This window comes from Columba livia, chromosome 1, assembly GCF_036013475.1.
Source record: "Columba livia isolate bColLiv1 breed racing homer chromosome 1, bColLiv1.pat.W.v2, whole genome shotgun sequence".
Classification (NCBI taxonomy): Eukaryota; Metazoa; Chordata; class Aves; order Columbiformes; family Columbidae; genus Columba; species Columba livia.
The window spans coordinates 65,957,890-65,985,041 of NC_088602.1; the positions used below are offsets into that span (position 1 = coordinate 65,957,890).

Sequence of the window (27,152 nt, forward strand, 5' to 3'; positions counted from 1 at the left end):
CATTGGAGCACTGCATGTTTGTTCTCTGTAAAATGTTTCCAAGTTCAGGAGTTCCTTTATAAGTCATCCTATGAATTTACATGTTGTATTGTTATTGGGTTCATGGTTTTTTTCTTTCCCTTAATGATGTATGTAGGTACAAAAAGGCAGTGTGATATGTATTTACCAAACTGTTACCTTCCCATTTAGTGAACTGCTTAGCACAGATGCTTTCTTTCATAAGTACTGTCATTAAATGCATTAAATTATTGATCTTAACTGCTTTCTTGAGAGGCTGCTCCTTATAAAGAGCAGAGTCAAGTCTCTTTCTGGCTGCAAACTAGGCTGAATTCCATAATAAAACTTTCATCATAAAAAGAAAAAAATATTTCTACTTGAAACAGCAATAAACTCCCTATGATACATCAATGGCTAAATATCCAAGAAAGCTGCCTTTAATTTTTCGTTTGGGAAAAAAAAAAAAGAGAGAGAAAGTAGGAAGGATGCAGTGCTTCTTGTAAGCGATCCCTTCTTGAAGGGATCATGTTAAAAAGGGCTGCTAAAGGGATCTCTTGCTGCTGCAATTTGTAGAAAGAAGCTGTCTTAATTATAGTCAGAGTTTATTGCGTCTCTCCCTCTCTCTCTCCCCCTCTCTCCTCCCCCTACCTCCATGTGCGTGTATGCAGAGAGCTAGAGAAAGCTGGCAGCACTACCTGAATAGCTATTGAAAGAGTGAGACTTCTCAGTTCCTGCTTCATTACTGGGTAGCAGCTATTCCGGTGTGTGAGAGCACCTAACTGCATTCTCCCATCGAAAAGCCCTTGGTAAGTCCCCTTAGCCGGCAGAGCTGTGGATTAATTTGGCAAAAGGGAGGAGGGGGGTGGCAGGGAACCATGAGGGCACTCAGAGCCTGTGTGCAGCTTAAGACTTATTAGATTTCAAAGATTTTTTTTGTAATAAATATGCAAGGTCTTTTGTGGCTTGCTGGGATGCAAAGGCAATTGTGAGGAATGTTTTGTGTGCTCAAGAGCAGTGCTAAGTACATTCAGGAGTGCTTGAAACAGAGCAGAATGTTTTTTATGGCAGATGAAATTCATAAATGCTTCTCAAACTGCAAGAAGAGTGGTTTCGTTTGGTTTTGTTCCCCCTATCATTTTCCTCCCTTTTTCCTCTCTCCCTTAATGTTTTGAATGTGTTAATAGGTTCAGAAAGAAGAAAGTATGTCTTCCTGCTGGTTGATGGCTTTTGAAATATAGAACTTTTATCAGGAGAGGGATGAGAGCTGAAGCCATAGAGGAGATATGTGTTCTTTTTATTTGCATGTACATTCTTGTCCACATTTCTGGTGCTGATTGCATAGATTTGCCATGCTCGGGAAAAGTCCAAAAATCTAGGAGATGCACAGTTACCACTAAAGATGCCGATGTTTGTGCTTGTTAAATGTGCTTGTATCACGTTTTATTAGTCATCTGCCTGACAAGTGGCACTCTCCAGGTTGTTCCTTTCAGTATATGTAGCAAAAAGTGCTCCCAGACAGGCACTCTTTGTCCTTACCTTGATCCTATGAATCCAACTCATTAGGCTCAACAGAAAATGGTAGAGACCATCGGACCATTAGAGAGGTCACGTCACAACTCTCCTTGTCCCAGCTGAGCAACAGCATTTGAAATGAGAGGCTGGAATGATGTCTCCATCTGAGGGACCCAGTACCCTGAAACCAGCTGTGTTTTGATTTGAAAAGTATGAACAAGTTACTCCAGGGACAGACCAGAGGTTATTGTCTAGCATTAACATAATGACTGCCTCCTAACTGAACCCAGATCTACCCCCCTGATGGACAAACCCAGTCTACAAGAGCTGGCTGCTGACTAGCAGGACATGGGACCACCGGTTCATCTGTTACTGTCAGCCCAGTCCAGACCTCCGTTGGCTAAAGCTGTCCATTGAATCATATAGGCAACACAGCTGTATTTATAACTGTGAGGGGGAAAACTGCTCTTTCTATTTAGAAAACATACACTTGTGATTATTTGAAACTGCTGCTTACTGTACCTAGACATCAGTTTCTTCACTACTGAGCAAACATGATAGCTTGGAGGATTAGGTTTTAGGTCTGCAATGGTTGCTTTCCAGTTATTGTGAGTAAATTTACACTTTTTCTACAGGTCACAAGGACTAGACGGACATTTTTCCCCCTTTCATTGTTTATTAAGGGACAACTTTTATAAGCCAGTATTAAAGCAGAGCTCAGATCTGCAGCCAAGTACAGAATAGGCATTGCTTCCTGAAACTCAGTCATTTTACATTATATTGATAAAGAAATCATGCTAAAGGTTAGGGGATTGATAAAACAGCTTATATAAATCTGCACAATGGAGATTATGAGTAGGAATATATCTCATGCTCCAGGTTTTCAGAAGCAATATTACTTCATCAGTGAATTTAAATGTTGTCAAAATTTCATCATTACCTGGGACACTTAGTGCATTAAATATAATACTGGAGTTTAATATAGAGAATAATAACATCCAGGAAAGAAAAAATCAAAAAACAAAAACAAACAAACAAGAAAACCAAAAGGAAGCTATAACCAAAGAATATGGAATTCACACTACATTTTCTAAGGTTGTTTTGCTATCATCATCTGTATGGACATATGGAAGAGCAGAATCACATCAACAAGAAGAATTCCAGTGAGAAGGGGTGACAGAACAGGTAGCTCTGTTCATCTTTGTGCCACATCCTTGTATCAAATTCAGCCTTGACCACACTCATTTTAGTAAGGAGACTCTGCTGTCAGCTATTTGCTATCAGCATGGCAGGATGTTCTCAAAGCAACTCAATATCAGGTCAGGATGGTAGAAAAATGTTGGAAGCTGTCTGAAACAGACTTTTCTGCCTACTGGAAGTGTGCTCTGTGAGGATGGTGCAAGACAGCAAAAGAAAAAGGAACTAGGAAAGTGTTTTGGCTGATAGGCAAAATCTGTCTTTACTGTGGCCAGTATGTGCTCTGCAGAGCCTCACCCATGGCATAAGGGATTTGCTTTCCTTCTCTTCCCTCAGATCTGCCCTAATAGGAACACAACAATGCAGAAATAATTTGTCTCTTCCTACACAAGGGACTACATGCACTTGAGAGACAAGACTGCCTTATTCACAATCATGTACCTATACATCCATATAGTAGATACCCTAGATAGTGGTGGACAGGAAATCTTGCCTATGTTTGGGCTGATGCAACTGTGTTAGCATGTAGTCAGCATGTGTCTCCAGGTAGTACCTTACTCTATCCACCCTACCAGCCCCAGGGAGCTTGTTTTTGGAGGATGACTAGGCACAGTAGTAAGTTCTCACCAATACAAAAAGTCTTCAGGCCTTGACAGCATGAGCCACAGAGATCTAAACATACCTTCAAGACAGCCTGTGTTTTCATCAGAAATTCTCTCTGTTGCTTCTCTGACTTGAAATGAGCTCTGCTCCTTGCCCCTCCCTCAAAGATTACAATTCATGAAGCAGAAAATGCCAGACACTCAAGCACTGGCAGAGTTCTTTTAAATTATGTTTCTAGTGTATCATCCTTTTATATGTCAAAGTTTTCTATTTCCGCTCCTTATTTTTATATATAGCAAAATGTATCAATCCAGGCATTTCAATACCTATCACTAAAGCATAAGGGTCCATATATCCTCATCTACTGAATAAACAGGAATTTTCAAAGGGCATTTCCTGTGCCAAGAGTAGCTTTTATGTGCATAACTTGACTACAGTTCTGCTTGTAAGCACTGGAAAACTAAACTAAGGAAGCAGAGACTGGTGTAATTCACAGTTTATTGCCCTAAAAGCCCTCTCTGTTGTCCTCAGATTTCTTCCTTCTTTCTCCTTTTCATATGAAATCCCCTTGGGTCTGATTTAGGCTGAAGCTCTTTGGAACAGGTATCACATCTCCACACACTGCACACCTTCACATCTATCACATGCATGGAAATATAAAATATTAACCACAGCTAGAGTATTCAGAGTGGATAAAAACCTAATGAAATCTCCTGATCCTAACTGTTCCCTTTTATGTAACTCCTTGTACCTTAGCAGGCTCAAAAGGAGAGAAACCTATTCACAGTTTCTGCTATCATCTTTTTGGTACCACCCCTGGATAAAAGACTCAAAATCCAAACATCTGCTAACTTCTTCTACTGCAGGGCAGTGGTAACGGTGGAAGGACCTTGAAAACCCATACTCTTGCAGTTACCAGGGGAATTGTGAAGCAACAATAAGGAGATTTTCAGCATGGCATTCTTGTGATTAGAATGACTTACAGATTGGTTTTGTCATTGCTAGGACAAGAGTGGAACTGACATTTAGTAGCATAAGAATTCCCTGGTAATTGGTGCTCCATAATATAAATTAGATTAGAGGCAGTTTACCAAGTCCCAGTACAGCAAGTTTTCATCTTACTGTTCTCTCAAAGGAAGATAATCTACAACATACGTTTTAGAAGGCAGCTGCAGCATAGGGAAGATACAACCCTAAATGAAAAATATTATGACCTCAATAGGACTTTTTGTAGTCAAAATTCCTTGACAGACTGAAGAAGAATATCTGCATTCAAAAATGGTACATTTAGTCTGAGTGGCTCTATTACTATGTTGTGTGTGTGTTTGTGTGTGTGTGTGTATTAACTCTGATAAAAGAGGAGGAGAGGAGAGGAGAGGAGAGGAGAGGAGAGGAGAGGAGAGGAGAGGAGAGGAGAGGAGAGGAGAGGAGAGGAGAGGAGAGGAGAGGAGAGGAGAGGAGAGGAGAGGAGAGGAGAGGAGAGGAGAGGAGAGGAGAGGAGAGGAGAGGGGAGGGGAGGAGAGGAGAGGAGAGGAGAGGAGAGGAGAGGAGAGGAGAGGAGAGGAGAGGAGAGGAGAGGAGAGGAGAGGAGAGGAGAGGAGAGGAGAGGAGAGGAGAGGAGAGGAGAGGAGAGGAGAGGACTACGTAATAACAGGCGTGATCATGAGTAGCCTGCCCATTCCTTTAAAGATGGATTCAAGTTCTTTGACTTGAAATTGGAGTCTTTTCCACTGAGAAACTGTGGCAGGATATGTTCCTAGTGCTACAACAGATGCTATTACAGCAGCTTCTTTCCCTTATGAAAACAAAGCTGAAGCACTATAACATATGTTGTGTTGATTCATGTCTTAGAAAATATCATTCCATGGAGATACATTTGATAAATGCAATAAGAAAGCAGCTGATTCCTTGGAAAAACGATTTTGACTGCAGCATTAGCCACTTGTATATTGTACTTGACAAACACTCAGATGTGATATATTTTAATACATTGCCATAACACCTAAGGATTTTCATTCAGATGCAACATTGTTCCTTTCTCTTTCTGAATGTCTTAAAAAATGCTACTCGCAAATGAAAAGTGTTGGTAAACAATCCTTTTATGGGAACCTAACCCTGATGTTCAGTTGCTGGCATTCAGACCTTAAGATTGTATGGCTCCTCACCTGCAAAAGTGAGATAATATTTCTGCCTCCCCCTCCATGTATACACCCTTCATTTGTCTTCTTTGCTTATACTGAATGCTGAGGGCAGAGACCTTATCATATGCACAATACCTATACAGTCAGCGCCTACACAGTTCTTGGCTGTAGCCTGCAGGTGCTCCAGTAAAATAATTATCCCCACATAACACTAACTGATATTCTTAGTATCAGCCTCAGCCAAATGGATGGTGCCAATGATGCCAGCAGTGTTTCCCTCTAGAGTACTGAGCCCAGAAGAACCTGGGGGCTTCAAACCCCTTCCAGGACTGGCACTGTGGTCCCAGAGGGCTCCAGTTCCCTCACCTACTGCTTTGACCCTCTTAACAAATAATAAAATCTCAGCACCTGAGAGTTTGAAGAAGAGACTTTGCGTGCCATTCCTAGAATCAATGCCTGTGAAAGGACGTGGCAATTATATCAAAGATGCTGAGAAATACCAAATTCTTTGTCAGTTATATCAGCTCCACAGAACTGAATACAGCAAGTGTTTGTTTCTGGCAGTTGACTAGATAAAGTGAATCCATGGGGAGCAGATAGGTGCTCTAACAAGGTATATTGTAGCAGCATTTTCCTTCTGACCAGAAACCTACTCATATCACTAACAGCTGACACCTTCAGTAAACTTCAGCACAAAACAATCAAAACAACAGCCCTTCTTACTGATGCATCTATGTCCCAAGTTTAACTTTGTGCATTTGGCTGGAACAGGCTGTGTGAAACAGGAGTAGATTTTGGAGAACTGCCTGCTCTTATCTTCTCTCTTTTTAGTATATTGTATATTAAAATGTATTTTAACAAAATTTGAAGAGTGTTCTCTGCCTCCTTTAAAGAGCAACAAACCATGTCCCTGCTGAAGTAAAAGCATTGATCCTTGGTTAATTGCATCCACTTCAGGGGGGTTAAACCTGGTTGTAGGGACAGAACAGAGTAGAAAAGGGTTTTTTCAAGGTGCAGGCAGCCTGTACAGAGCAGCTCTTCTACGTCCTTGTCTCTCTCATCGCTCCACTGGGATCACTGCAAGCAGGATACAAGTGATAGCAGCCCAGCACAGAATAGGGAGAAGAGAAAAAATATTGGTCTAAAAAACAAACAAACAAAAATTATGGAGAATTATTTTTATCCTGCTCTTCTTGAGAAAGAATAAAGCTGGCCACATTTCTAGCTCAACTTAAAACACAATTTCTGATGCAGTATTGGAAAGAAAATTCAAATAGTTAGATGCAGAAAGATCTCTCATTGTGTTCAAACTGAAATTGTTGCAAAATGCCATCAGATAAAGCCAGATTCTCCCACCTCATAGACCCCAGTTGTCCTTTAGCTGTATTCAACCAGAGGTCATCAAGGTGACTCAAGCCAGGACTCAGCACAGAAGAGGAAAACTCCAAAGAACTTTTTCTCCAATTTGTTGACTTCTTTCTAGAAATTTAATTAACTCACTAGAGCTTATTATCAGAACAAGCATCCTGACTGTGGCTCAGAAAAAGACACTCATGTATTTGCCATAGAGTTGGGAAATCTGACAGCCCCATGTGTTGAAATTGCAGCTCTGATCCTCTTTGTGGGGCACTGCTGGTGCCAAGCTGCTCCCTGTTGCAGAGTCCAAATGTCTCTGTTCAGTCTCTCTGGTATCAGACTGTGGGAGGCAGCAGTTCTTACCTCTATGGTTATCCACAAACACACCAGTGGTTCTCCACTAGCCATGCTTCCAGATTTTGTTTTCGCTCAAGTGACAAAATATGGTTGGCCACTTTCACAGCATTAAACAAAGTCATTTGGCGGTGAAATCATTCAGCAACGGAGGAGAGAGAGCTTATTTATTGATTGAACTCTCCACAGGTGTTACCTGACATTGTTGCAGTTTATAGGATCAGTTGTTTATGCCAGCAAATTGCAGTACGCAGCCTTAGAAATTGCAAGTAGGTGCAATGAGATATTTAAAAATGAAAAATTGATTGCTTCATGAGTATGGCATGCAAAGCAGGCAACCATTCATTCTGCTTTGCTCATTGAGAAACACCATTTGATTATGCTTTCCAAGACACTACAGATATCAATACAGATGTGAGGAACTGCCTTACTTTCACCACATATCACCTTTGAATTCTCTGAGAATATTTTTCTAGCTCAATACCCTGCTTCCAGGTGTGTTTGAGGTCAGAGCTCAGCACCTCTGTTATTCAGTTAGCTGCCATGGTTTTTAGCTTGGCCTCCCCGCAAATGTGTCTTGTAATGAAAAAAAAGCTAAAAGGCAAAGAAGAAAGGCACTTGTTTGTTCTTCCCTGGTGAGATTTGATTGTCTTGGCATAGGGTTGAGATTACATTAAAACAAAACTGATATTTTTTTTGGCTAGCAGTGGTATATCTGGACAGACGCAGGGCTGGGAGCAGTCCAGGGGAAGGAGGAGAGAATGTGCACCAAGGCAATGCGTTGCTTGTATTGTGCTCCAGATAAAATATCTGAAAAGTCACCAGGCTTTTGCCATCTGTTCAATTTTTGGAATGCTTCCAGGAAAGGACAATGCCTATAAAGACAGTGTCCACTTGCGTTAACAGATTCCACTCTCTCCTCAAGCACAAATCACATACATTTTATTTGTGGTCACAGATGCAGGCATATGCATCCGAGCTTGCATGAACACAGCTATTGGGAGGCAGAAGGCTCACTTCTCCCAATATACAACTAAGCTGCAGAGCTATACATGGGCTTCTAAGAAAGCAACTCTACCTCTCAGTAACGAGTATGTTATTTATTAGAGCTGGCTAAGCCTATCTGGTTTAAATCTGGATTTAATCTTATCTTAAGACATTCAGTGTTGTGATTTTGGTTTGGCAAAGTGTCAGCAAAAACATATATATATATAAATAGATATATATGTTGCTATGTCTGGAAGTACCCACTCTACAGCTGTATTCCAAAGCTGTTCCCCCAGAAACATGCAACACCTCTATGTCATCACAGCTCTCATTTTTCATTTTTAGCAAGTAGCAAATGAGACCATACTAGAGACTGACCAGCTACTTCTTATAAATTGCATAAACTGCCAGCCTTGCGAAGTCTGCTTAAACCAGTGAAACTCAAAGGAAAAAAGTCAAGAACCATCATATTTCTGGATAATGTATCCTAAGATCTGGTCTCATAATGCAAGGGTCAGATGAAATCAAAACAATGTTTACAGCAGTGCTCCTTCTTCTCAGCTCTGCAGTTATTAAAGGCATTTAGCTTAAATTAATGAAGAAAAAAAAACCCATAACTTCTCTTGACTAGCTTAAGGAGTAACATGTGGCATGTAATTTGGATTTCTGTGTGATTTAGACAAGTAAGCTGCATTACTCATTCGTCTCATTTAAGATATGTAGATTCCGTAATCTGCCATCTGGATTTTCAGCCAAACTTGGGGTTGCTTTGGGGTTGTTTGAAGAAGGCTGGGGAAGAAAGTTCATCTTAGAATGAACAAAGAGGGGTGAAAATTATCCAACTGGAAAAAAATGAGCACATGACAGAAAATGACCCTGGGATACAGCAATGTATGGGAACTTTTAATTTATTTTCAGTGACAGAATGATTCTTTTAGTTTCTTTTCCACTGCAAACAATTCTTCTGTATTTAGTGTAGTATCCTTTCAGAACCAGAGTGGCACATTGGTGTGTCACACTCACAAACTTTGTCCACTCCCCTTATTTCAGCTACAATATCTTCATGTGAACACATGGGTCACGATAATGTGGGGAAAAAAAAAAAAAAAAAGGGAAAGAAAACATGAATTTTATGAATTTTTAAGGGGATTCAAGAGAAAAACTGTGCTACCTTTATCTGCTATCCTGCAGTGGCAACACTATTCATTTGAACACAGGTTACAGATAACGCCCAGTTGCTTCCATAACTATTACTTCTAATAGTTTAAAACTACATGTACCCTTTCATGAACTAGTGTATTGAGGCAGTCCCTAGGCTCTCTTTCCACAAGTCAGTGGGGGCCAATTTGTCCAAGAAGCCAAGCCAACATTAGATCTGTGCAGGTGAGAAAAAAATCCTCCTGTAGCTAATACAATTTGATAAATTCTGAAATTAAATTATGAATTGAGTAAAATAAAATAAAACATAATACAGTAATAATGCTATTCAGAGACACAGTCACAAATTCCAGGGGCAAACCTAGCAAAGACTGTTGAGCCATGTTCATATGAAATTTATCAGAAGGAAAGGACCAAAGTCTATCTAATTTGTTAGACTCTGAAATATAGCTGCAAATAAACCTTAGCCAAGATCGTCTATGGAAACAGACACTCTACAGTGATAGAGGTGCATACAAGCACCATTTTCCTTCCCTTGCATCAAATGAAAGAACAGTAAATAGGACTGACAGCTTCTTCAGGCCAATTTTTCCCTCAGCAGATTTCTCTGGCAGCAGAATCCCATCCAGGTTCATTGGAGCATCCAGACAGACGTTGTAGGAAGTCTGGGAATACCTCTTACTTGAAAACAAGTCTTCGTGTGGGGCTTTGTCACTAGATAGACAGACTACTATGGAGGGTGCCTGGAAGGACACCATTAATGGCTCAGTGATGAGTACAGTTCAGTACATCTCCACAATTGCTTTATAATCCGAAGGATCAAGGGATAAGTTTGAGCATTTAAAAATAAATAAATAAATATTAATTAAAAAATCAGTGTTATAGCCAGGCAATATGAGGTACTGCTGGCATCATTTGTTCATTTGACATACTGGCACACAGCAAGGTGAGATCAGCTTTATGCAGCTGAACCATCAAGATAATGTCTTGCCAAGTCCCTGGTACATCAGTCCTCCAGAGACTGCTGAAGCCAGAATCTGGGAAGGTTCCTGCTGAGGGTCAGGTGGTTTTACAGTGGGAGAGGACTGGCCCAGCTAGGAGTGATGCAAACATGGGCTGCCATCCATGTGAGCCAGAGGAATACCAAAGTGAGCACCAAGCTATGACTCTTTACCTTGATATACTCTTTTCCATCTTTCTTATTGTCTTAAGGAGGGTCTGAAGAGCGATGTGTTCCCCATGGGTGGTGGTGGGGTCCTGTTCCATATGCAGGCTTACTTTAGCAGCAGCATCATGTCAGAGCTCTGTGGGGCCAAGACCAACCTGTAGAGCAGAGCAGGTGGTGACTGTTCTCTCTGTCTCCCACCTCATCCCACAGGACTTGGCAGTGTGGGTGAAAAAAGGTGACGCTTTTCACAGGCTGGGGTTTGCATCAAGCATAAGTTTAGAGCTACGGCATTAGCATATGTGACAGATGTGCCCCCAGAACTACACAGAGCAAAATGTCACCAGTGAGATTACCAGAAGTGCTGAAAAACATAGTGTTTGCACCTGAGCTCCTGGAGGTAAAACCATGGAGGATGGAGGTGATTTGACTCTCCTTACCTGCCCAGAACAATCGGGCTGCAGTTGAACTGAAGAGATACAGTGCTTTAGGCCAGGCAGCCAGAGGTAACTCTGAACTAAAGGAGTGAAAAAACAGCATCACCAGGTGAGAGCTGTTGCCGTTTAACAAAGATAGAGCAATCAGACCTAGAATATTTTTCTCGTGGTGTTCCTGGTGATATTTTGGTGTGCAGTGCCTGGGAGCTGAGGAGGCAGTGAGGCAGGACCAGAAGCAAGAAGAGGGACTTTACTCACAGCACAATTTCTCTAGCCAAGTGGTTCAGAAATTGGCAGCGCCGCACATGCAGCAGAGACCAACATATCAGAGTTAATTGAAGCTGTAATTCCATAGAATCAGTACAATAAAATAAATATAAGAAGGTGTTACTGTTGTGGGCTTTGGGGAATTTTTGTTTGACTTGCCTCCAAAAACATACTGTGAGATTCTTGACCTGACAGCATCAGCTGTGATCTTTTATTGAGATTTATGCAGCTCTGAAAGTGAGGACTGGGTGATTAACAGGAACAAGTTTGTCAACTGTGCTACCTTGTTTAGACATTGTAGAAAATTATGTACACACCATAAGAAAAAACATGTATCCTGTTGTTGGCAAGAGGGCATTCAGAAGATGTCACCATTAATGTTGCTTTAATGAGATTTCCAGTTTGGGGGCTGATGTTTTCATTGCTGGGAAGGTGTAAGCTTTGAATAATCCCAGAAGAATGAGATGCAAAGAGCAAAATCCTGAATTAGCTCCATGTAGAAGAATTTAGACAACATTTCACTCTTATCTTAGTTTATTATGATTTCTTCATGTTTTTTAGGGTAGGGTCACTCCTTTTAAATAAGACGTAATCTGTTTGAAAACATTAGCCTGCATGGTGTCTTATGTATTTACAGGAGAAAAATTGCTTTAGCATATTTCAATAGGATAGTATGACAGTTGGTAGATTTTTAGTGTTAAAGGACTACTGTGGATAAGGTTTAAAAAAAATAGGAATCCAAACACAGACCTCTGAAAGGCATCTATATTGGCTTCTGCATATATAAAACTGCCAATACCTAAATATGACTTTCTGGGTTTACCAATAGGATGCAATTCAGAGATGCTGAAGGTAAGGTAGCTTCATTAGGAGGGTATGTTCATCTGGCTGTAGACCTCCTGCACATCATCATGTAGCTTCCAGGGTACACACTAGCCTGGGTACCTTCACATCTTATGCCACACAAACGCATCCAAACAAGCCCAGCTTGAAAATTTGACATCCACATTAACAGCTAATGTTTGTTTTTTTATTGTGTCTGTTTGAGGACAGTCACATTTATTATCACTGCTACAGTGGGAACTCAGGATGCACAAGTGTTTTGTCCTTCAAGGTTTGGGTCATACAACTACTTTTCTGGCAATCTGTGGTACTGTTAATGGTAGTGAAAGTGCTTACACTATGAGTAAAAGCTAGTATGAATTGCATGGATAATGGTTAACAGCAGAAAAACGCCCTCTTTATTTAGTTCCTGATCTGAGCTATTTTCAAACAACTACTGCTGTTTATTGTCATTATTGGGTTCAAAAACTGATTTGCTTTGTTTTCTTTCCAAAGGACAGAGTAAATCAGTTCTGACATTTGAAGAAGTGTATTTATGGCAGTGCAGAACATGTGGGTCTGGAGTGTGGCTGCAACAAAAAACAGAGAGCAGCAAAAGCCTTTGTCACCCAGGGGAAGTGGAGAGGGGGGTGGTTTCCTCACCATCTCATTTTTCATACTTTTTTTTTTGTAAAAACATTTTGAAATGTAATATTAAAATGTGTTGCTCTGCTTTCAGATTTAAACCCTAGGAATTTGACATGGCAGTGTTAGTAACTGTATATGTCATCCACATTGGATGGGTTTTGTCCCTTTCTCCTATCTCTCCAGGAAGGGAGGAAGCACCAGTTGTCACCACTTCATTAATTTTTCCTTTTCTTCCAGTGGTAAAGGGGTAAATTTTAAATGCCAACTAGCACAGTTTTTGAGGGTGTGTAATTGATGAGGCACATATGAGAGCTACGATCAACATAAGCATAAGCGAAACATTGAGCTTACAATCTCTGCACGTTTTTTACTTTCCTGAACTGTAATTCTTGGGTTTGATTGTTCGGGGGATTTTTTGTGGGTGGTGGTGTTGTTGTTTGGCTGGTTTGTTTTGGGTTTTTTTAAGGCTACATATTTTTTTTAGGCTGGAAGGATTCTCAAGGGAAAGAGGAACAGTCTGGAAAAAACAAGACTGAAAAGGTATAAAAAATCATATAACTTGACAAAACTGGATCAACATCACTGAATATTCTGGAGTGTGGAAAGGATGTGAAAGCAGAGGTGGGATTCTCACACAAGACAGCTCCATACTGGAAATGGAAATGGTCTGAAGAAAGACAGGCAAGGTAGCCTTTCACAAACAAGAGAGTAGAGGAAAGGAAAGCAGAAATGTAGGAATCTTGGATACACAGGACTACTGCTATTAGTTTTTAACTTTTCTAACCAAGCCATTTGCATTACTGGCAACATCATCAGAACAAAAGCCAGGTATCTACAGATTTGCATAGATTTACATATGTTTTGTGATATCTGAACCCCTGTATGGAAGCGTATCTGATCATACACAAAGGGGAAAATGGAAATACAGAAATACTTCAGGGTTTAAATTAATTTATTCTGCATATGTATTCTCCTTCCTTCTGCCAGTGAATTGTCCTTCTTCCTTTCTAGAAAGAGACTTTCACGCCAGTATCACATCACCCTAAAATGTTTCACTAGAGGAACAACCTCACAGTCTCAACTCCTCTCCTAAGTTAACCATACCCCCCCTAAGTTGACTATACCTTCTCCCCCGGAAAACTAGAAATTCCAGCCCACTCCTAAAGAAAACCAGCCTTGAATTCTGTACATCTTGGCTGGATGTGAACACAGATAACATCAGTTTCTTAATGCTGTATGTTTCCAATTGTTTTCCTAAATAAGAAGCATCTGGCTTAAACAGCACAAAGCACTGGTGCCAGCATCACCAAGACGAGTTTGGCAGGGACCGTGGTCTCTGTTCTTGGAGGTGCTATGGGCTGCAGACAAGGATTTATGTTGTCATGTAAAGAGCTCTGGCCTGGCATACAGTGTGTTCATGCAATTCTCCATTACATATCTTTATTTATGTGGAATTTTTGTCCAGGGGCAAAGAACTGAGCAAAAGATGAAGCAGACTTCAGCTTAGCATCCCCAGTGTGTGTGCATGCATGAGAGGTGATGTCTTAATCTACGCAGCTGTGTGTCCTCAAAGGTACCTTTACCCATGATGATGCCCCCACCAAATGAATGTGGACTGGCTGGGAGAACAAGATGGTGAAGGGGTGAAAGGGCCAGTGCTTAAGGAAAACCTCACTCACCATTAACAGAGTTGAAGCACTCTCACAGAGGATGAAGATGATTTGATTTTGTCTCCACTGTTTCTTGTGGAATAATTGAAAAATCCATTTAGTTTGGCTTAATACATTTTTTATGTGTATCTGAATTTCACCCTCAGGTGAAAATAATGTTCAGGAGACTTCCCCATTAAAACTATATACATATCTCTAGAATATAAAATACACACTTGAAAGGGAGTCTGAAGATAGATTTGTCCTGGTGGAACTATTTCTAATTGGGGAGGCAGATTTAGATTTCAGATTGTAGTCCATGCATTATTCTGCTGTACCGTGCAGGGGCAGCAGGTAGGGTGATAGCACATAGAATTATTTATCAGAATGAATATAATTAAGTCTTGAAATGAAAAGTACAAGAAAGGAAGAAAAAGAAAAACAGTAGAACAATATGGGTTAGGATTGTTATTTCCTAAAAAGATATGAGGAAATACAAAAGGAAAGGCATGAAAGAAAAAAGATATTGCTTTCTCCCAGTGCAAGGAATAGTTTTAGCAGATCTGCTGTCAGAAAATGTTTCCCAAACTGGATTTATTTAAAGAGTCTTGAAAGGGCAAATTGTCTAGCAATCAAGTCATTTCATGACTTAATTTATCTTGATTAGCATGGTACATTTCAAAAAGTGCTAATCAATTTTATCTTCTAGTAAACTGGAAACACCATATAAATTGCTGTCACAGTCTTAAACTGCTAATCAATTTTGAAAATCTGAATAAATGTGCATTTTTACACTATTATTTTTCAGTAATTGGCTGGAATGCCTTTCTTGACCTTGAAATGTGAGAGAAGAATTTCCATGTAAAATAATTAGAGAGAAAGGCACCACATATGGGTATTGCAGATTTTATTTACAATACTGAATATTTAAGAATTATGAAGAACAAAAATGTTTTTAGTAAGATCATCAGAAGACCATTTCATTCATTTTTTTTATCTGAAGAACAGTGTTCTTACATGTTAGGACCTCACATCCTTTAAGCATACGCTGCATATTTATGCTGCATAATGCAAACTGCTGGGTATGTTATGATAACAGATTTTCTGGAAAGCTATAGCCAAAAAAATACTTACATTATATGATCCTTACATTTTGCAAGCATAAAAGCATCCCAAAGAATACGATGAAATAGTTGATAGCGCAGCCACAGAAGTGTTTTCTATATTATTAGTCATCTCTTTCATTTTCCATGTTGCCAGAAGTAAACCTATCACAGATCTTTATGATGTGTAACTGTACCTCGAATTTTTTTAGATGTTAAAGACTTAGGCATTTTTTAGCAACCAAGTCTAATCATCAGTCGTCTGGAGCTTCTCTTACACATATGTATGTTAGAAGAATAGAGACACCTGCTCTCTTTTGTGAAAAAACATCCCAATCCTAATTCCATTGGCATATCCTCTTGCCATACACCTACACATTATCTTTAGTGTTTGTTTCTGAATGAAAACTTGCTGGCAAAACTTGCCAGCAAAAGGCAGGCCACCACATACATCCACCTTATAACAATCCCTGGCTGGATCTGGACATCATTCTTCAGACGGGAAGGAATATGGCACAAGATGAGCCAAGTTCTGGGAAAAAAACAAATGACAAACAGGCCTGAGTAATGAGGAACAGCAGCAGAGGAGTTCTGGCTTTCCCCAGAAGACACTGGTGTAGCTACAGGACAATGTCTTCTGGCTTATGAAGCTGCAAATAAAGCAAAGCAGCCAGAGGCCAGACAGTTGTGCCACTATGCTCCCCCAAATGGCACACAGTAAAGAATAGGGTATGTTAAAACTATTGTAGTTATACTATATATATATATAGTGTGTGCATATATATATATATATATATATATGTAAAAAAAAAAATAATATATATATGCTTGCACTGGGAGGTAGGTTTGCCTTTTCTTCCTAGACAGCCCATGGATAAGTTCAGAGTATCCTTTTTAGGCTATATTGCCTTTATGCAGGGGAAATCTCGATTTTGCTGGATATAGAACCTAGGAAGTCATCTGAGATAGGATCTTGTAGTTATGTGATGTACAGACTTCTCCCCTGAGAGGTCCAATGATGTTTGAGCACCATTTGGATCCTTCCAAGCATCTATCTTGGCTTGTGTTCCTGTGTGCCTGTGCTGTACATTTGGGGCCTGTGTACTGGGAATCATTCCTAAGCTATTCTTGTTGTTGTGGTCTACCTGTAGACCATTTTCAACTTCATCTCCTTAGACATGTTGTCTCACATTTCATAGAATCATTCTGGTTGGAAGAGATCCTCAAGATCATTGAGGCCAACATAACTCTAGCACTAAGCCGTGTCCCTAAGAACCTCATCTATATGCCTTTTAAACACTTCCAGGGTTGGTGACTCAACCAGCTCCCTGAGCAGCCTGTTCCAATGCCTGACAACCCTTCCTGTCCAGAATTTTTTTTCTAATATCCAATCTGAAACTTTCCTGGTGCAACTTGAGGCCATTTCCTCTCACCCTGTCACTTGCTGCTTGGGAGAAGAGACCAACACCCTTCATGCTACAACCTCCTTTCAGATAGTCGTAGACAGCAATAAGGTTTTTCAATAACTAGTATAACACATGTGTGAAGAAACACTGTTAACTCGAAATGCTGAAATTCTGTTATTAAGTATTTGATGCTCAGAAAGTGAAAATAAACATGACAATAAGTCATTCAATAAAGGAGGACCCACCCCCATGGTGCCAGGAACATGGCAGGGCTCATCTGTGATTCAGGACCTGAAAGATCAATATCAAAGACGAGTACATAGTCTCAGTGGTGATATGTCTAAAAATGCTAGTCAAAACCCTGGGTGAAGCTCCATTTGTGGAGAAAAAACTAGGTGGAATCAGGCTGTTCTTTGCTGTGAACCCATGTATTTAGCATGCAAAATCCCATGCAAAAGCAGAGGTAGAACAAAAGAGAGATTGCCAAGATTTTCTCATTTATCATTCAGCCCAGTGTACCTCCCCATTATGCACATCCCTTAGACCATGTTCTCAGTGTCTGCTTAGCCGGTGCCTCATGCATCCTTCCAACTTCTCATTGCCTCCTACCATTAACATGCAGAACCATAACCATCAGAAATCAGCTCATCCACCACATGCCTTGCATGTCCCTTCATTTTGGATTGTAGTTGAATGATTACATATGGAGTGAAAGTCACCTTTCTTCATAAAGTAGACTATCTGTATTTTATGCTTACCTTAGGCAAAGGTCATGAGCTTCATTGTACTCCTCCATTTCAGTGGGTAGAATACCTCTTGCTTGTATCTCAGCTCAGAAGAACACTTTTAGGGTGCAAAACTTGTGGTTATTCAGATGTCTAACTTGGGATGAGGTGACTTGAATGCTAAACTTTCCACAATGGGAACCTTGGGTGAACTGCTTAGGCATAAACAGCTATGCTCTAGGTATCTGAATTTGGCCAGATTAGCCCATTCAGTGGCAATCTGAGGAGCTATGCTGAAGTACCATTAAAACATAAATGTAGCTCAGGGTATAGGTATGACACCAGCACTAAGGAAATATTGAACTTTGAAGATATATTGTCACTGTTACGCCAGACAACTGGAGGCTTCAGGAGATACTTATGACCTAAAACCTGATAAACATGGTGATTCTGTGATTCTGTGAAACAAGGGTTCTGTCAGGAAATGGATGTGTGGAGAAACACATGCCTGGGACAAGCACTGACTCCTGAAGTGCTCTGCTCTGTTCATGGACAGAAATTATGAGTCTAAGTGTATGTATTCACTTCTCTAAAACAACATGAGAACATCTATGAAAACTATATCTAAAGATACTGCTGGAGACAAACTAATCTTCATTAGATTTTTTGGTGGTAGCAGCAAAAATATAAGCATTGAGTGTATTTGAAACATGAGACAGGAGAAAACGAATATAAGAAATTAAACTGAAATGAGAAAGGCTGAAAAAGGAGATGAATTACAGAGGAATGGATGAGAGTAGAGGAGATGGAAATTCAAGGGGTTGGGCAATAGAAATGTGAGAGGCCACAAACAAATGTTAAGAATTGTCACACCAGATCTGAGCCATTGCCCTTAATGCCTATCATCTTGTTTCTGCTAGAAACCAGGATTATATGCTTCAGGGGATAGTGCAATGAAATGATCTTAGCCAATATGGACTAGGTATAGAGAGCTACCAAGCAACTCCACGGTGAGTTCTCACCAGCAAAGGTGGTGACAAGTGGTGATTCCCCTGGGTCAGCTCCAGAAGTCTTAGTTCAGGCAACCCTAGTGCTTTCTGTCATGGAAAGGGAGCTGTTCAGTGCTACATCTCTGCAGAGAGAAGCAGATGCTGCACTTCGTGCTCACTTAGCCAGAACTGCTTATGGTACCTGACATAAGATAAACAGAGCTCAGAGAGAATGCAGGAATAGGGCTATCCAAGTATTTTTACTTTAGTAATTCAAGGCAACACAAGACCCATAAATCCCATTCAGTAGCTCCTATTACTCTTCCAGATGAGTTCCTCTCGTAATGGCCCTAGCACCAGGATGTTAAGTAGAAGTGACAGGGAGAGCAGGCCTTGTGCACCTCTGCATGTCAGATATTTCTCAAGAAGGCAGAGGGCTGGGGAAGAGAAGCTGTTGCCTAACAGCATTCACCCTGTGTGGAAAGAAGGGAACATATTTGAAAGTTCTAGTACAAATACATTAGCTCCTTGCAGGATATTGAAACTGATCAGCAGACCCTGTGATCAGCATAACAGAGCTGACTGGTGTGTCAGTAGTGTCAGCTTGTTGTCAGGGATAAGTTTTTATTGTTTATGGTTGTCACTTCAGCTGGAGATTAAATATGAAACCTACTAAACTTACAGTATTGTTATCTTACTGTGGACATAAACTTTCAAGTGTGTCTTGGAAAAAAAAATACAATTGCACAGGAAAAAATGGTTCCTGCACAACTCCTATACGGCCAAGATTGCTTCAGTTTCTACACCTTGATTTGTTTACCCTCTAGCAGAAAATATACTTTCAGCAGAGTAACTGGAATACCATTTTTTGAGGGAATCTTATTCAAGAAAGCATGCAAAATCCCCATCTTCAGAGAAATAAAACCTTCTGAAGACATGACAAGGTAAAAAAGAGAGTACATGGCAAAAATTCCAGTGCTTCCATAGCAGACTCACCCTTTATGTTGCTGATTTAAATGATATACCTCTTTTCATATTGCATTCATTTTTCAACTTCTGACCCTCCTTAAGTTTGGCTTCTGGGATTTTGCAATTTATAGTCCAGTGTTCTGCTTTTCTGTTTCTAGTCTTGTGTTGCTGACTTTATCCAAACCTGTAGAACTAGATGATCATCTTGCTCTGACAAATTTGCTCTGTCAGCAGGGTATAAAGTCTGACAGAGGAATTATGAACAAAAAAAAATGTACGAAGACATGGACAGAGTTTCTCCTCGAGCACAGCTAAATCAGGTCTAGGCTCAGTCTCTGTTTATAGCATAGTTACCACTGCCTGTGCTTTGAGGAGGGAAGTGAAGAGAAATAGTATTGGGGGAATTTGAATATGCTGCGCAGAGAACACCCTTGTTTGATGTGGCACCTGATAGAACCCCTCATCACACAAATGACTGAGTGTAACAGATTGCTTTTTCTCTGAGATTCAGATTGGAAATGCTTGGCAGACAAAATAAAAGAATGAATGTATTCTAAAAATGGTCCATCTGTTTTTTTCTGTTACAAACAAAGATTTCTATGCATTCAAATTAATAACAATATGTTTCATATTTTCTGGTCTGATGGCTGTGTGTATCTCATCAATTGATATCTTTATTCATAGAACGCAAAAAAATAAAAGTGCAGGAGTAGCATTTTTCTGAGGATAAAAGAAAGAGGATGGTACTTCTAGAAAATAATGTTACACTTTGTACAAGGAAGAGGGAGTGCTGGGGGACAGGAAGAGGGATGCTGTGTACTAACTCTTTCCCCCCTAAGACAGGTGTGAATATTTATGTCTAGTTTAAGGCAAAGACCAGTGACATATCAGCCTCTCATAAACTGGAGAAGAAAGGTACTTTTTTGGATTAAGTGGTAAAGCAGGACTCAAAAACCCCTCACACTCAATCCTTGATAGGTTTCCTGTGTGATACTGAACATATCACTTAGGGAAAGACTAATCCTGCCTGCTTTCAGCCCCATAAAATTTAGACTTCTCTAAACTACTTAAAAGGAGAGATGTGGGCATTTCCAGTAAGCAATTAATTCCACTAATCTGAGGCACCTCCTAAAGTAAGGATGATCTGCCTAGCAGACAATCTGGCAGCTGCAGCCAGGTGTCCGGCTGACCCCCACTGCAGCCTGCCTGTGCTGAGAGGGCAGCTGGCCAGGTCTCCATGCTACCTGTGCTGGGACTGTCTGCCCAGGCTGGCAGCTCCTCAGGACAGACTGTGTCTCTCCCAGCATGCTCATATAGCGCCAGGCATAACAGAGGCCTAGATCTTCTCTGAGACTGCTAAGCAATTCTGCAGCAATAAGTGAATAACAGCAGCACGGAGTTGCTTTGGGCTTAGTAAACTTCAAGTTTTACAGACGTAGGTGTCTCAGTTCAGGGTGTGAACAGCTATCCTAACAGAGCACCCTACTATTGTTTTGTGTCTCAACTTCTGTAATTTAGAAATCCAGTGACAATAAAAACAGGAAAACTGCCCCCATTGAGTGAAATATGCATTGCCCTCTATCTTTTTTTTACCTTTTATGATTTTAAAACCAGTGTGATGTGTCTGACAAGGTAAAGTTTTCCAGACTTCTGTTATGTTGGTTTCTCCATTGATCCTGAGGGTATCCATGACAGCACACAGAGAGTACAGTGTGCCTGAGCACATCCAGAGGGCTATCATATGCTGCTCTATCACATTGAAAATTCCCACAGGAGTCGTTTAATCAATATAAATTTATCTTCATATTTAACCACTTCTCCTGCTCCACCTTCCTGTACTACTGAGACCTGTGGGCATTTAAGCCAGGAAAAGGCTGATTTGAGACAAGGGCTGTTCCCAGGAGCATGGTTGACCATGGCACCCCATCTAATAGAGGGCAGCCAGTGAAGGCTGCATTGGAGCAGCTGTGCTCTGGTACCTATAGCCACGCACGCATTCCTGGCTTGTTACAGAAGCTTGAGAAAACATGTTCACCCTTAACAACACAACCATGACTTCAGAAAGGGTATGTTACTCTGCAGCTGGGATGGGAGAGGAGCACTGGCTCGGCAGCGGGCCATGAAGGCTCAGCTGACAAGTGGAGTGGACAGACCACTCTTGCTTGTGAGAATGCCTGAGGACAGCAGGGTGATGTTCAGAGCACAACCTCAGCCTCTGCACAGTCTTCTGCACATCCTCAAACAATGTCCATCTGCCCCACCGGCAAAAGAGGATGGCATCATTTATTAGCTTCCTTCACCCCCGGTCCTCCTGCACCCAGTGCAGCCTGGCGTTGATGCAGCCACTGCTGAAACTGAAAGAGTTACGGTTCATCACAGTAGTCCCAGTACTTCAACCTGACTGGTTCCCACTTCCCAGGGTCAGACTCCCCACAATCCTACACTTTACAGTTCCTGTCTCTGGTACAAACTGTTCTGGAGCAGGTGTAGCTCTAAGATCTGACATAGGTCATGAGCAGGGCGACTTTGGCAGGCTCAGCCAAATCCCTCACAGGCTATTCTCTCAGGAAGGTCGTGACAGGGGACAGTTTGGCTCTAGCTGCATTAATGGTACTCAATACTTAGTAAATTCAAGGCACAGGAGCAGCGGCAGGTTTTCAGATCAGGCTATTCCAGCAGCATACTGAGGAGAAATCCACTCTGTTTCTCTACACCATCGTGTGCTTAAGTCTTGTTAGTGGTGCCTGCTTCTCACAGGCTTAACCGAGACACACAAATTGAACTGAGAAGAAGTTTTTCCCCCTATGGCAGAGAAAAATTTCTGATCCCAATCTTTGTTCATGAGCTGGCCTTGAAATTTTCAATCCCCTCTCATCTAAGTTACCATTCACCCTATTTTTTTCTTTCGTCCATTCTTGGAGAAATTAAATTTTAGAGAAATAAAAGAAGCACATTGAGAATGGATGCACGTTTCATTTACTCTAATTATGCACAGTGAAAAGTTTCCATTTCAACAAACCTCATTGATATTCTGCTGTGAACTTGACTGGGAAAAAAAAAAAAACACACACACACAGAAGGAGAATTTACCAGTCAATTGATTTTAACTAAAAAAAAAAAAGGTTTTGTGGATTTAAGCATATTTCATTTTTTACTTTAATTTCCTTCCCTTCTGTTTATGAGTACTGCAATGACGAAACACCTCCTTGGATCACCCTAAGATTCTGGGATGGCTGTGGTACCCTAATACTCTGATGCAGGAGCTAGTATTATTCTGTGGATTAATTCCAAATAGAGGCATATAATCTCTCAGTATTTCACAGGGCTTTGTGTTGTATGTGAACACGCCAGCCCTCAGACCTCTGGGAGAAATACTTATTTATCTCACAGATGTGGTTAAATCTTTCAATATTTCATGACCCCTGTCACTAATGCACTTAGACTCTACATGATCTTTACAAACAGTGTTCATAAAACTTACATATACAGGGATTTAATAGATCTGAGAGCAAGCTCAAGAATCATAACGTGAAACACTGAATAATTTATTAGAAAATATAGAAAACCGCAAGAGAAAAAGAGACAGGAGTAATTTTTACTTGCAAATCCTATGAACACTGGTCTCTCAGAGGTGGAAACAGTTAAAATCTGCTGAGATTTTCTTTATTATCATAAATAATACATAAATTAAAAATAATAGAACTATATTTTCACAGATGCTAGTATCCTAGCTTCCTTCTCAAGCAAAAATAGTCTGATCTAAGTCTACCACAGTAATTGGCGGTGCCATGACAAATAGAGTGTTGTCATGAAAAGTACCACAGTGAATCACTTTCTGCATTCCTAGATATGAAAAAAGCTTGTTATGCTTAAGTTAAAGTATTTAACATGTATCAGTGGCTTAAAGAGAATAAACAGTAATAACATTTTATTGTTTAATAGTCCAAATGTCGGAAATACAAAATTAAAATTACACCAGAAAACATGGTAATCTCTGTAAAATACATTCAGAGAGAATAATGCAATGGTCTGACTTGGTCCACATATATATATATATATATACACACACACACATATATATATATATATATATAAAACTGTCCTCTTTTGAAATGTTTAATCTGCACTCCTGATTAAGAAACCAGACAGAAATTCCTTGAAAATATATGAGCAAGACATGTCCCTGAATTGTGCAAGTACAAATCTGAGATGAATTTGGGAAACTTGTCCATAATATCAGTAGGTGTTCATCTTCAGTCTTTTAAGCTGCTATACCCTGTAAACCTCCTCTTTCTGTTCAGCAGAGGCCCAAGTCAGCCTCCCCAGGGTGCCCCTGACCCCACTTCTCCTGCAGCAAACTGGACTCTGTGGTTTGTTCCTCCACACTGCATTTGAACACCTCCATCTGCCTCCCCCATCAGGTTTGGGACATTTCTCTGGCAGGTGGCAGGCAGTCTATGTAGCCTGTATCTGTGTTCTCGTTATGTTAATGTTCATACCAGCTGCATCAACTGAATATAATTTTTTCTTCCTTTATTTTTTCCCTCTTCCTTTTTCTTTTTCCGAAAGAGGGTAACAACTGAACTTTTCAGGCCCCAGTATCCCTATATTAGATAAAATGTGCTGATACATGAACCAAGGCTTCCCCTGACAGCCAATTGCAGACCTGGGTCAGTGTGTTACTGACCTTTCATGCAGAAATACACATTTCCCAAAATCCCCACAGCACTAGTGTTTCCCATGCCAGGCCCTTGACTTCAAGACATTTCACAGGTTTGTATTGCATCACTCAAAGCACAAGCCTTGTAAGTTCAGTGAAGAAATGTTTGTATGTTTTCCAAAGAGACACCATTCTCTAGTCTTGACCTGTCTCCAGAGTCATTTCTCAACCATCCCCTTCTTCTGATACTATTAGCAAGGTGAAGATGACAAACTTAAATGGATTTACTAACTTGAAGCTTCTGCAAGGTTTTAGGGGAGAGTTTGATACTGTATTGTGTTACTATCACTTTTTATTTTCTTTTTCAACTGTTTATTGTGCTGGAACATAACTGCTCACCACTATAAATTGCCATAGTTACTAGTGTAGCCACAAAAATATTCCACACTGTAATATATGAAGGAAACCCTTTGGGACCCCCACTAAAAGTGTGACGAAAGTGGAAATGGAACAGCTGCATCTGACATATTAGACCTGGAAAAGGCTTTTAATCCAGTAAGTTTAGTATTCATAATGTTTCAACTACTCTACTGATCTTCAAAAGAAAAAAAAATAGTTTAATTTTATAGTCTGTATAAAAAGAAATAATGTCATTTCAGACATGAAAATTTATTTTGATAAAGTTAGGGTGAAAACTGGATGCCAGAGTAGACTAATATCCCAAGTCCTCTGAAATGAAGAGGAGCTCTTCCATAACCTTCAGTGGACTTTAGATCAGATCCTCAGAGAAAACAGGAAAGCCAGTAGGGCAGAAGCCTCTCACTGGGTTTATGAATGAGAAAAAAGAAAAGGTAAGAAACAAGCATCGCAGAACATGCAAGGACTGCAAAATAGGCAGTACAAGAACGGCTGATGGAAAACACCAAGTGAAACAGGGGAAGTCATTATGGCCATGGGTAGAAAAGGTCACAAACAATTTATGAATCTCTGTGCTATTTCTTTGCCTAGAAAAGCATAGCATTTGAAGCCAGAGAATAAATTTTGTATTGCAGAGCTGGGCAACATTTGTCAGTTAGATTTTTTTGGGGATCAGAAATCTAGATTTGTTCTTCCTAAAAGACTTAATGAATTAATTTCCTTTTAATTGAATTTTTCTTTTAATTGAAAGAAAACAAGAGAAAAAGAAAAACTTTGTTTTGACATTTTCCAAATTAAATGATTCAAGTTTTCCATCAAGCTTTTAGTTTTTAATTTCCCTTCCCCTCACCTCTGGAAACAGCTGGAAAGAGCTGGAAAGAGCTGTTTCAAGCTAAACTGAATACACTATCTAATGGTATAAAAAATAAATGAGAAATTGTTTTACAACTTGGAAAACTTTTTTTAAAACAAATTTGTTTTCCATTTGTTCCAAGATTATTTTTATTTTTAGCTTTCTAGAACTGCCAACAGCATTGTCAAGAATGTTGTATATTATTAATACACTACAAAATACTGTTAGAACAGTGCTCCAGAGATTTTATGTAAACTCTCTGTGACTGGTAAACAAGGATGAACAGAAACTTTTACAATGACAATGTCCCAAATTATTCTGACTCTACAGTCACTGTAAGGAGACAACATGGTTATGATAAAAGAAAAAGTCTGGCTTTGCTGAGTGTTGTGAATAGCAGCACAAACCACTTGCTGTCCAGCAACCCAGTATTTTTACTTGGGTTCATGTTCCTGCAAAAGGACCAAATAAGCCTCTGGACTGCATGCATTTTTTTCTTTCTCAGTTGAGAAATATAATTTTATGACTGTGAGTATGATCAAAACTTTATGTTGTTGTGTTTAAAGTGGGAAGCATGCCAGCTTTGCTACATGAGAGCAGTTATCCAAGCGGAACCTAAAGTGCTGAATATGCACAAAGAAGAATTGTAACAAAACAGTGTGCACTGCGGTAGTAAAGGTGTGTCAGCATTTCAGTGTAAAATCTGGGGAACAAATCCTGATGGCATCATTGAAGAGCTCACTGTTTTGTCCACAATGGAATGCTCTTCCTGAATTTTGACTTCTTCAACTGATCAGGGATTAAGAAAGGATTTCCAGATTTGAACATTTATGGTTATGCACTCTGAACTTCAATTCAGAGATTTGTTTTGGAGCCTCTTGAAAAGCAAAGTACATATCTTTCTAGCTACACATCACTCCCACTGAAAAAAAAATATTTCTAATTCAAACAGATTTCCTTGGCCTTATGAGATGGGCAGTTCCAGGAGAGAAGTGTTAGCAGGATTTGTTCTGTAATTATTTACGGCACATATTAGTAGCTGTAAGGTAAATCTCGGAGTTAAAAACAAACCAAAACAAATAAACAACCAACCTCCCAAAAATATTGCATAGACATGATTGAAGTGAAAGAGAAGAGAGGTAAGAGGAGTGGCCATGGGAGAGAGGAAAGGATTAGCAACAAAGAAACAAAAATAATTTTAAAAAAGGAACTTCAAAAAATCAAAGAGAATGTATTAACATAGAAGCAGCTGTGTTGGGTCAGTCTGAAGGTACATGCACCTCAGTGTCCTGTCTCAAAGCATGGCCGGAACTGAATATGTGATGTTTTGCACAAAACCTCTCTCAGCTCCCAGGGACTGGAGGCTGCGGGACCTCCTGAGTGAGTCATGCTTTCTGTTCTACTGTATCCCTTGATGGATTTCTGCTCCAGGTATTTTTTCACCTGCAAGCTGTTGACTTCTCCTTAGAATCTCACCCAAGGTCCTACTAGAAATTTTAATATGTGGAGAGAACTTGTCTGATGGGACTTTTACTGACCAGAATTGAAGGAGGACATTCCGTTAAGACATAATTATATTATGGGAGTTTTAATTGAGAAATGCTCCTGATAAACATACTAACCCAAAGGACTGTGATGTGTTTTCAGGCCATTAAAAGAATTCCTAATTGAGTTTAGCAGAATAAATCCTATTCCCATAGCTGATGGAAGATGATCCCTGAGATCCCACTGGGACTG

At 40.1% G+C, this 27,152-nt stretch overlaps 1 protein-coding gene across 2 annotated transcripts in view; it reads left to right on the forward strand.

The window, feature by feature from the left end:
• Positions 1 to 571: 571 nt before the first annotated feature.
• ST6GAL2 (ST6 beta-galactoside alpha-2,6-sialyltransferase 2) overlaps positions 572 to 27,152 on the forward strand; it is a 178,078-nt gene continuing 151,497 nt past the window's right edge. Inside the window, exons 1-2 of one of the 2 annotated variants that reach the window (XM_065060061.1) lie at positions 625 to 803; positions 13,129 to 13,184. The gene's annotated coding sequence lies outside the window, so the exon portion shown is untranslated. Of the gene's footprint in view, positions 804 to 13,128; positions 13,185 to 27,152 lie in introns of both variants that reach the window. The other variant, XM_065060087.1, reaches the window with a different exon arrangement.